The sequence below is a fragment of the Cicer arietinum genome, chromosome 3 (genome assembly GCF_000331145.2).
Source record: "Cicer arietinum cultivar CDC Frontier isolate Library 1 chromosome 3, Cicar.CDCFrontier_v2.0, whole genome shotgun sequence".
NCBI classification, from domain to species: Eukaryota; Viridiplantae; Streptophyta; class Magnoliopsida; order Fabales; family Fabaceae; genus Cicer; species Cicer arietinum.
Window position 1 is genome coordinate 27303465 of NC_021162.2, and position 10694 is coordinate 27314158.

The window sequence follows — 10694 nt, forward strand, 5'->3', positions numbered from 1 at the left end:
TTCAAGGGGGGGAATGAAAGAGAAGTGCAACACTACGATGTTAGCATGTTTGACTTATTTTGTGAAGATAGATTATCTTGTGAGAATCACTCTGCAGGTAATGAATCAATATCAAATATGGACACATCACCTTCAGATAATACAGTTTCCACTGACCATAATCTATTAGTTCAATCTTCTCCACAAGATCAAGTTGACTCTCCAGAGGTATTCCCTGATTCTATTCTTGATAATACAAATATAAATGGAGTTGATACTAATGTTCATTATGAAATTGATTCCTTTTTTCATGAAACTGATCATGAAATTGACCCTTGTTTGCATGATGCCACCAAAACACCTAACATTGAATCTACTATTGTCCAATATAATCTTCCACCTCATTCTAACTGCGGTCAACCTCCCATTAGATACGAACCAGACCTTAGTAAAATATCCAATTAGTAATTATGTGTCATCTCACAAGTTATCTAAGTCATATGCATCATTTGTATATCAATTTTCCTCAACTTCTATTCCTAGTAATGTACATGAAGCTTTAGCATATCCTAGATGGACTGAAGCAATGATTGAGGAGATGGCAGCTTTTAAAAAAAAACACTTGGGATCTTGTAACGTTACCTAAAGGGAAAAAAAACCGTGGGGTGTAGATGGGTTTATACAATTAAACACAAAGCTGATGGAACTATTGAGAGATATAAAGCACGACTAGTGGCTAAAGGTTACACTCAATCTTATGGTGTAGATTATCAAGAGACATTTGCGCCGGTAGCCAAGCTCAACACTGTGAGAATACTTTTGTCTCTAGCAGCAAACCAAGATTGGCCTCTTCTACAATTTGATGTGAAAAATGCTTTCTTACATGGAGAAATTTTAGAAGAAATATATATGGATTTACCACCAGGTATGATAGATTCAAATGAGATAAAGGTTTGCAAGTTAAGAAAGGCTCTATATGGATTAAAGCAATCCCCAAGAGCATGGTTTGGTAGGTTCACTAAGTCTATGAAGGCTTTTTGCTATAAAGCAAGTAACTCTGATCACACCTTACTTTTGAAGAAAGGAGAATGTAACACCCCGTTTTTCAAAGCGAGGGTATATTTTTTTTTTCAAAAGTAATTAAACTAAAACAGAGGAATAAATAAAGAAATGCCTTTGGATAAATAATTGAGTCATTATAATTTACAGGCAGCGGAAAAGTTACTCCAATTATAAATCCAAACCATTTACCCAACAACAAATGGTACATGTAACCCATCGAAAATAACATGTCAAGCTGACAATATTAGTATAGGTACAGTCTTCCATTTTAAAATAAATGCAATACAAAAGAAAGACATCTGTTCCCTCTGTGACAACCTAGTCTGATCATTTTACAAAACAACTAAACACCCTGACTGATCTCCACGCGCCCCGTGAGATCCCCCTATCGTAGCTGCAGTCAAGCGTTCCCATCTCCACGTCCGACTAACAACACACAATTAAATTGGACTTGACAACTCAAGTCACCTAAACCGACACATGATCAGATAACAACTCCTAACTTATAGGTCGACCTACAATCTATAACCAAGGTTCCACAGCTCCCAAAGAAAACTAAACCTATGCTCTGATACCACAATGTAACACCCCGTTTTTCAAAGCGAGGGTATATTTTTTTTTTTCTAAAAGTAATTAAAACGAACAAAGAATAAATCAGGAAATGCTTTTGGATAAATAATTGAGTCATTATAATTTACAAGCAGCGGAAAAGTTTCTCCAATTACAAATCCAAAACATTTCTACATAAACATCAAATGGTACATGGAACCCATTCAAAGATGATATAAAACTGATAATATTTGTATAAGTACAGTTTTCCAAAACTAAAATACTCCAAACCAAAAAGAAGGACCCCTAGTCCCTATACATCATCCTAATCTGATCATCCTACCAAAAACTATACACCCTGAGTAATCTCCACGCGCCCCGTGAGATCCTCCTAACACAACCGCAGTCAAGCATTCCCATCTCCATCCCTGTCCGTAGGGTACGAACCAGTAGGGCCGTCCTGACTCTCATCTGAGGGCAAAGCCCAGATTTCCACAATAGTGTAAAGGGTCACCAACCAGAAAATAACAGATAACACATAGCAATTAAGTTTTTGAATGCTCAAAACAACTTTTTAACTAAGCATGCACCTTAACAGGATTTTCAATGTGCGAAAAGTTCATACATTACATTGCCAATGAAAATGAAGGTAAAATGCAGTTCTCGATCTCCTAATTAACACATGATAAAACAAAACATGGATAGATTCATGAGCAATTAATCATACAACTAAAAATGAGGATTTTCACTGAGCCAATCGATTGGGCAATCGATTGGGGTGAAGATTTTTAATGAAAACAGAATCCTGGGCTGAATTCAATCGATTGGTAAATCGATTGATTGGTTCCTGAGCCCCTGGTTTCGAGCCAATCGATTTCCTAATCGATTTGGTGAGGGATTCTTAATGAAAACAGAATCCTGGGCTGAATTCAATCGATTGGTAAATCGATTGATTGGTTCCTGAGCCCCTGACTTAAGGCCTAATCGATTGGGCAATCGATTTCGAAAGGGATTTTAAAAAGGCTGATTTACAAAATCGATTGGCTAATCGATTTTGTGAATTGGCCAAGTCCCTGTTTACCCATCCAATCGATTGGGAAATCGATTTCCCTGATCAGTTTTCCAAAAATTCATGAATTAACCTAAGTCATTCCTAATCAAGTTCACCACTTAACACTTAGCAATTTCTACGCGATTACTACGACACACAAAGGTTCGATAACCATCATACTCACACACAATACACAACACATAGCACTTAACACCTTCATCTCAGTTATCACGATAAATCAAAATTCGAATCACTCAATCATAAACTCAAATCAAACATGACTCGCGTGCCAGGCACCCTAATGCAATGCGTATATGCCAAAATGCATGGACTCGGAATTCCAAACCAAAACCCTCCTCGAAGGGCCGTAAATCATAATTGTACCGCCTATCGCAGGCCAAAGTACCAATTACCGAGGTGCCACCTATCACGGGTCAGCACGATTTACTAAAATGCGTAAATCATAAACGTACCACCTATCACGGGTCAGTACAGTTTACCGAGGTGTCACCTATCACGGGTCAACACGATTTACTAAAAGAAAAAGCGGGAATCGTAAATGTACCACCTATCACGGGTCAGTACAGTTACCATGGTGTCACCTATCACGGGTCAACACGATTTACTAAAATATAAATCGCAAACGTACAACCTATCACGGGTCCGTACAGTTTACCAAGGTGCCACCTATCACGGGTCAGCACAATTCACCAAAAATGTAAATCGTAAATGTACCACCTATCACGGGTCAGTACAGTTACCATGGTGTCACCTATCACGGGTCAACACGATTTACTAAAATGTAAATCGCAAACGTACAACCTATCACGGGTCCATACAGTTTACCAAGGTGTCACCTATCACGGGTCGACACAATTTACCAAATGAAATGCATGAGCATACACAGACTCCATTCACAACAATCGTTAAGCAAATGCAGATATTAAAAGATTCCCCATTTTTAATACCCATTTAACTTAAACGACTTTCAAACAACATTAATTAAATAAGTCATTAAGAGATTCCCCGTTCTTAATACCGATTTAACTTAATGATTTTCAAAACAAAACGTTAAGCAAACAGTCATATTAAGAGATTCCCCATTCTTAATATACTTTTGACTTAAACGATTTTCTCGCAAAACATTCAGTAAACGAGTCATTAAGAGATTCCCCATTCTTAATACTCATTTACCGAAACGATTTTCAAAAACGATAGTTAAGTAACCGAGACATTAAGAGATTCCCCATTCTCAACGCCCAGTTAACTTAAGCATTTTCCTCAAATACACATTAAGTAAACCGAGGTATTAAAAGATTCCCCATTTTTAATACTCGTTTAACTCTAATGGTTTTCAAATTCCACAGAAACAAATTCAAACATACTTTCACATTCAAACCATAATTCACAACAACCACACCAATTAACAAACATCAAGTACGAACACACCAAATACAACGAACACAAATCACGCAACATAACACCCAGATACATCAAATTTCATTTACCACGAAACATTCATCATTATAAACAAAACCTAACTCTAAGGTTTTTACCCATAACGCACTAGTTTCGTTTTTCCCCAAATCGATACATTTAACCCTAACAAATTCCTTCCCACACAACTACAGATAAGTCCCTAATGCAAGCTAGAAGTTTGGAAGGAGCCCTTACCTCAACGTTAGCTTTAACGTGCGTTTCCGGTACCGCGAGTAATTCCGGTAAAATCTCCGCTCGCAACGCCGCTTCCAAATTAGTTCACTAGCACCGTAGCGTGGTGGTGAGCAACTTTCCCTTCTATCTCTTCGAGAAATGAAGCTTGGATCTAGAAGAAACGGAGGGGTTTGTGTTTGGATCTCAAAAATCGTTTTTCTTTGTTTTCGAATCAAAGAGGAAGAGTGGAGTTGCGAAAACCTTGATCTAACTCTCACCCAACCTTGGGTTACTAGTTTTGAAGAAAAGGAAGCAACGAAAACGAAAAATGGGAGGAGGAGGGAATTTGGTTTCACGGTTAACAGAGGAAGAAGACGATGGATTTGGTTTTCCTTCCTTTTTCCTTTCCTCTATTCTCTTTCCTTTCTATTTCCTTTCCTTTCTTTTCTATTTCCTTTCCTTTCTTTTCTATTTCCTTTTCCTTTCCCCTCAATCAAACATATATACATAAATATATATAATAAATATAACTTAACAATTATCTCAAACTATCTAGATATTTGTTAAATTACCGTTTCGCCCGAAACGCATAAAATTAACCGTAAAGTATTCACCGCAGTTAATTTCAATTTATTTATCGACGAGAAATTGTAATTGGCATCGAAATATCTTTTTGATTATAAAACTCCAAAATATTATTAACTTTGGCTTAAAAGCCTCCGAGCCAAAATCCAAAATACATCAAAAATACATAAATGGTACTTTAAAATTATGGGTCTTACAGAGAAGGTAAAATTAAAACCTTGATTGTATATGTAGATGATATGATTGTTACAGGAAATGACCAAGATGAGATTTCTAGTTTGCAAAAATACCTTGCTTCTGAATTTGAGATGAAGCAACTTGCAAACCTCAAATATTTCTTGGGTATTGAAGTGGCTAGATCAAAACATGGTATTTTTCTATGCCAAAGAAAATATATTCTTTATTTACTATCTGAAATAGGACTGCTTGGGTGTAAACCTGTTGATACACCAATTGAACAAAATCATACGCTATTTCAGTGCCAAAATTTAGTCAGCATAGATAAAGGGAGATACTAGAGGCTGGTGGGCAAACTAATTTACTTGTCTCATACACGGTCAGACATTACATATCAGTAAATGTCGTTAGTCAGTTTATGCATGATCCACGGGAAGCTCATATGGATGTTGTTGAAAGGATTTTGAGATATTTGAAGTCCACTCTTGCAAAAGGAATTTTATTCACAAATCATGGAAACTTGAAGGTAGAAGGGTATACCGACGCTGATTGGGCAGGGTCAAAAAATGATAGAAGGTCTACCTCTGGTTACTTCACATTCGTAGGGGGGAATCTTGTAACTTGGAGGAGTAAAAAACAACCGGTAGTAGCAAGGGCTAGTGCTGAAGCAGAGTTTAGAGGCATGCAACTAGGAGTTTGTGAACTTTTATGGATACGAAATGTTCTATCAAATCTGGGTTTTGAACCAAGGGAGACTATGACTTTGTATTGTGACAATGAATGTTTAATGAATGTTTATTCAAGTTGGGAATGTGTGATATTCGTGAACCAACTTGAGTGGGGGTGTTAAGATGAGTTAAAATTGTATTAGCTAAATTAAGTAAGGAAATATTGTGTGAGCTGTAAATTTATTTGTACAGCTATGAAATTATTCTGTGCAGCTGTCATTCCCTTAATAGAAGAGGAATTATAGGGACCCTTTTGTATATATAGAATACCATGCTCAATGAATAAAATATCAAAAAATTACTTTGAAACTTTTATATTGTGATCTCGTTCATCCTGTGATATTTTTCTATGACTGGTTTCATCCTTCCTATTTTAGGAGTGTTGTTGTTCACTACAGTTGGAGGCTTGGAGCTCACCTACATCATTATTGGATTTGTATTGCCTTACTTTAGAGCGGAAAATGCACCCTACCTTTAAAACACTCACGTTCGTTCGATGAATTTCACACTCCATAACAAGCAACGTATATTTTTCATGTTAAAAAGCTTAAAACAGTAACTGTTCATGTTGCAACCCACTATCGTCGCGAGTAACGCTGTCAACCCACATGTCGCGTAGTTCCTCGTTGCGTCGCCATAACTTGAAAGATATGGCTGGTGTTTAAATAGAATTACAATAGACTTTATGTTTGTTTGATACCTCTAAATATGCGCACGGCCGACCAATATGTTATGAAGTGTAAAACAAATTTATTAGATGGAGTTTTCTAAAAGTTAATAAATAAATTATTTATATTTTATTTAATAATTATAAAAAAATAATTTAACAGAATTAATGATATTATTAAATCTATTTTTTTATGTTTTTCAAAAAATAAAATAAGACAATAACTAAATCTGGAAAACAATGGCCTTAACTATAGGCCGACTGTGAATATGCGACACTAGTATTGACAATAGCTGGAAAACAGTGGAGATGTGGCGGGACAATGGTGGAGACAAGTTACGGAATTGCACCGGCGCGGTGGGCAACAAGATATTGGGCGGTAGATCTGGCTTTGTTGTTAGGGATCAGGTGTGTTAATTTTTTTCAAAATAACTGGCAAAATACTTGCATTTCCACACGTTATTCGCACATGTTATCGTGCTATATTAAATATCCCGACTTTATACAAAGAAATATTGTTTAGAAATAATTTTAGTTGTAGATAGATATAATAATAAAAAATTAGTTTGAAATTATCATTTAATTTAAAAATGGATTAATTTAATTCTTACGAATGTCTCTAGTATTTCTATGTAGTAAATTATAATTTGTAAATTATAAATTTTTAAACTTATGTGGATTGAGGGTGTGTTCATAAAAATTGGAAGTTAAATTGAAAATGAAAAAAATAATCATTAGTGAAACTTATTATTAGTCTAATATAAAACATAAAATAAAGTTTTGAAAACATGTGAATATAAACGTGATATCTTTTTTTTTTAACTAATTATTTGAAATTGACAATCTTGCAATTATTTAATTAGCGATTATCATTTGTTTTATGTATGGTTGTATTTATGATAATTATATTATAACATGTGAAATATTTTTTTATGCTTCAACGACAAACGTTTCTCTTGTGTATGGTTTGTACAATAAATTATAGTTAATTTACTTTAACTTAGATCTATAACATATTCAAACGACACACCATAACCAAATACATAAATTTCGCTTTTAATTAATCTAGAACTATTTTTTAACTTATTAATCCGAGACAAACATTTTGAAAAACAAACTGGGACAAACATTTTTTTTCGGGTATTTTCTCTCTTAACTAATTAATTTGTGAGATTACATTTTAATTAATTGATTAGTTACTTATATTTGTCCCATGAATAATTTATACATTAAATTATAATTAGTCAATTCTAAATTTTCCACTTTTCTATCGAATAGATATTCAAGAGACACAATAATAATTTATTAGACATTTATCTTTTAACTAATTGATATGTGATAACGTTGAGACAAAATTCCAAATTAATGTTTTGATGATAATTAAACAAAGGTTAATTAAGACTTCTAATCACGATTCTAAATATTTTGGTATTTAACATGTGTATTTGAGTGTGTTAATCAAGATAGGTATCAAACATTACAAAGCATATCATATTAAAATAAAGAAAGCTAATTCAGTTAAACGAAGAACGTTCTTGACAGATTTTTGGAAAACGAAGAGCAATTTCCACATCTATAAATTAACAAGAACGATCCGATTCTTAAAGAAAAGATTAGATCCAAGAATTGCATTCCATTTCAGAATTTCACCAGAAATATACTAGGATCAATCCAATACAAGAATCACTCCAAGATTCGAAGGCAAAAGACTATGTTTCACAAAAATTCATAAAGCAATATCATTCTCCAATTTAAGCAAGCTGAAGTACAAGGCTAACAGGCTGGAAAGAACACCTCTGTTGTACTTTCAAAAAAAATTGTACGCGTATTTCAATGCATGAAATCACTTCAGACAACTTTCAAGATAAGATTAAAAGTCAGCTCATCTCAAGGCAAAATTGAAGATCGTTTTTGGTTCACAATTCCTGCTTTCAGCAAGAACATTATTGTTTTATGGTTGATCTTTTCCACTCACTTACTCATGACAATTGTGAAGTAACAATGTCAATTATAAGGAAGGGGGGTTTGAAATATAATTGCCCCTTTTTAAAAGTTCTTGTTTAAAAGTGAAAGTTTAACTCAAGATTGATCTTGGTTATAAATGAAGATTGATCTTGGTTAGTAAAAAAAAACAGCAATATCAATTTTATCAATAAAACTCTGATTGTAAAGCATAAAATAAATAGAGACGGAGATAGAGAGATCGCACAAGGATATATCCTAGTTCACCTAACCCGGGTTACGTCCAGTCCTCACAACCGTGAGATTTTCCACTAAGTGTTTAAAACAAAGAACCTTCTTGGTCTTACAACACCTAGTTTAGATCAACCTTGATCTGCTACAAAGTTAAACCTTTCCACCCATAAAAGAGTTCAATCAAGTCACCTATCAACCTTGATAGGATTTCTTACAATCTACCCAAACTATACTAAACTCTTATAGTTTGAGTTTTAAAATAATGATGAGATTGTTTTTGTAAGAATCTGAGATATCTCAACTCTTGTTTGAGATCAGATTCTTTGACAGAGAAAAACACGAGAATGATTCTAGGAATCGAATTGGAAAAATCAGAACTGATTCAATGTGTGTGAGTGTGAGAAATTCAAGTATGATTGAAATGAGTAATGGATTTCTTAGTACTTGAAGCTCTGATTTGTTCTTCATCGTGAAGCTTTATTTATAGGCTTCAAGAGAGCTTATGACAGCTCATTTAACCATTGGAATTAGGCCAACTGTCATGAGTAAGTGAATGGATAAGATCAGCCAAAAAGCAAGAGAGTTCATGCTGAATCCAAGAACGTTCTTCGAATTGGTTAAAGATGAGCTGACTTGTACTTGTGATCTTGTCAGTTTGTTTGAGATGATTGCTTGCTTTAAGTCAAGTGTGCAGGTCTTGATTGAAAGTACAACAACAATGTACTTTACAGCCTGTAATTTTGTACTTGCATTTGCCTCATATGAAGAATGATCTTGCTTTGTACTTTTCATGAAGCATGTCTTTGATCCTTCGAATTCTGGAATAATTCTGCCTTAGATTGATCCTTGATTATTCTTTGATGAAGATATGAGATGAATAAAGCTTTCAGGATCTAATCTATAACAAAGAAACTGATTATTCTTGTTTCTGCCAAAAATGAAGATCGTTCTTCATTTCTCAGTAATAAGTCAAGATCAATCTTCGTTTCACTATTTTTTGCTTTCTTGATTTTAATGAGACCTGCTTTGTATTTTCTTGATACCTATCTTATTTAACACACTCAAATACACATGTTAAATTCCAAAACACTTAGAATCATAATTAGAATTCTTAATTAACCTTTTGTTTAGTTATCATCAAAACATTAAATTGAGATTTTGTCTCAACAAGTTGGACTATTTCCTACGGTCAAATGAGCTGTCATAAGCCCTCTTGAAGCCTATAAATAAAGCCTCGAGATGAAGAACATGTCAGAGCTTCAAGTGCAAAGTAATGCATCACTCATTCAATCATACTCGAATCCTCTTGAGCTTCTCAATAATTTCTAAGTTGCAGTTATGTTCTCAGTTTGATATTAGAATCAGTTTCTATTGAGTTCTAAGATTTAGAATCTATTCTCAAACACGAGTTGAGCATCTATAAAAAAAAGTATCTACTGTGACACTCAGATTTTGTGATATTTTTTTGCCCCTTTGGTTTTGTACAAACAATTCAAAAGTGTCGCATCAACAACATATTCTTTGAAAGTAAATTCCTTCAAGCTGAATCCCTATCGCAGCTGGTAAGATCGCTCATCATCGCTGGAGCTCAATCTCAGAAGGGGAACAAAATATCTCAGGGCGTACCATGAAAATGCAACTACACCAAACACTTGAGAAATCTTTTCTTTTTCTTTGAATTTCTCAAACCCTTTTCTTTCTACTATCTTAAACTAACCCTAATCCCCAAAACCCCTAAATTCAATTTCAAACAATCCTAAATTCATCTCTCTCGTTTCACTTTGCGATTTGCAGTAGCAAGTAAGTTCTATTCTCTTTCCAAATCATTTATCAATTTTATTTTGGTAATCTTGCTTGTTAAGTGTCATTTTTTTCTCTATTATTTTTTATGTTATTTAATTAGGTTATTGTTGTTGTTGTTGCTAAAGAAGAAGAAGAAGAATGGAGTCGACTGAATCGTCTTACGTGTCATCTCCGGAAAGACCAAGGAAGCAGCGCGCTACTTCACCTCCTCCGAAATCACTTTCTCAAGCTATTTATCTCTTCC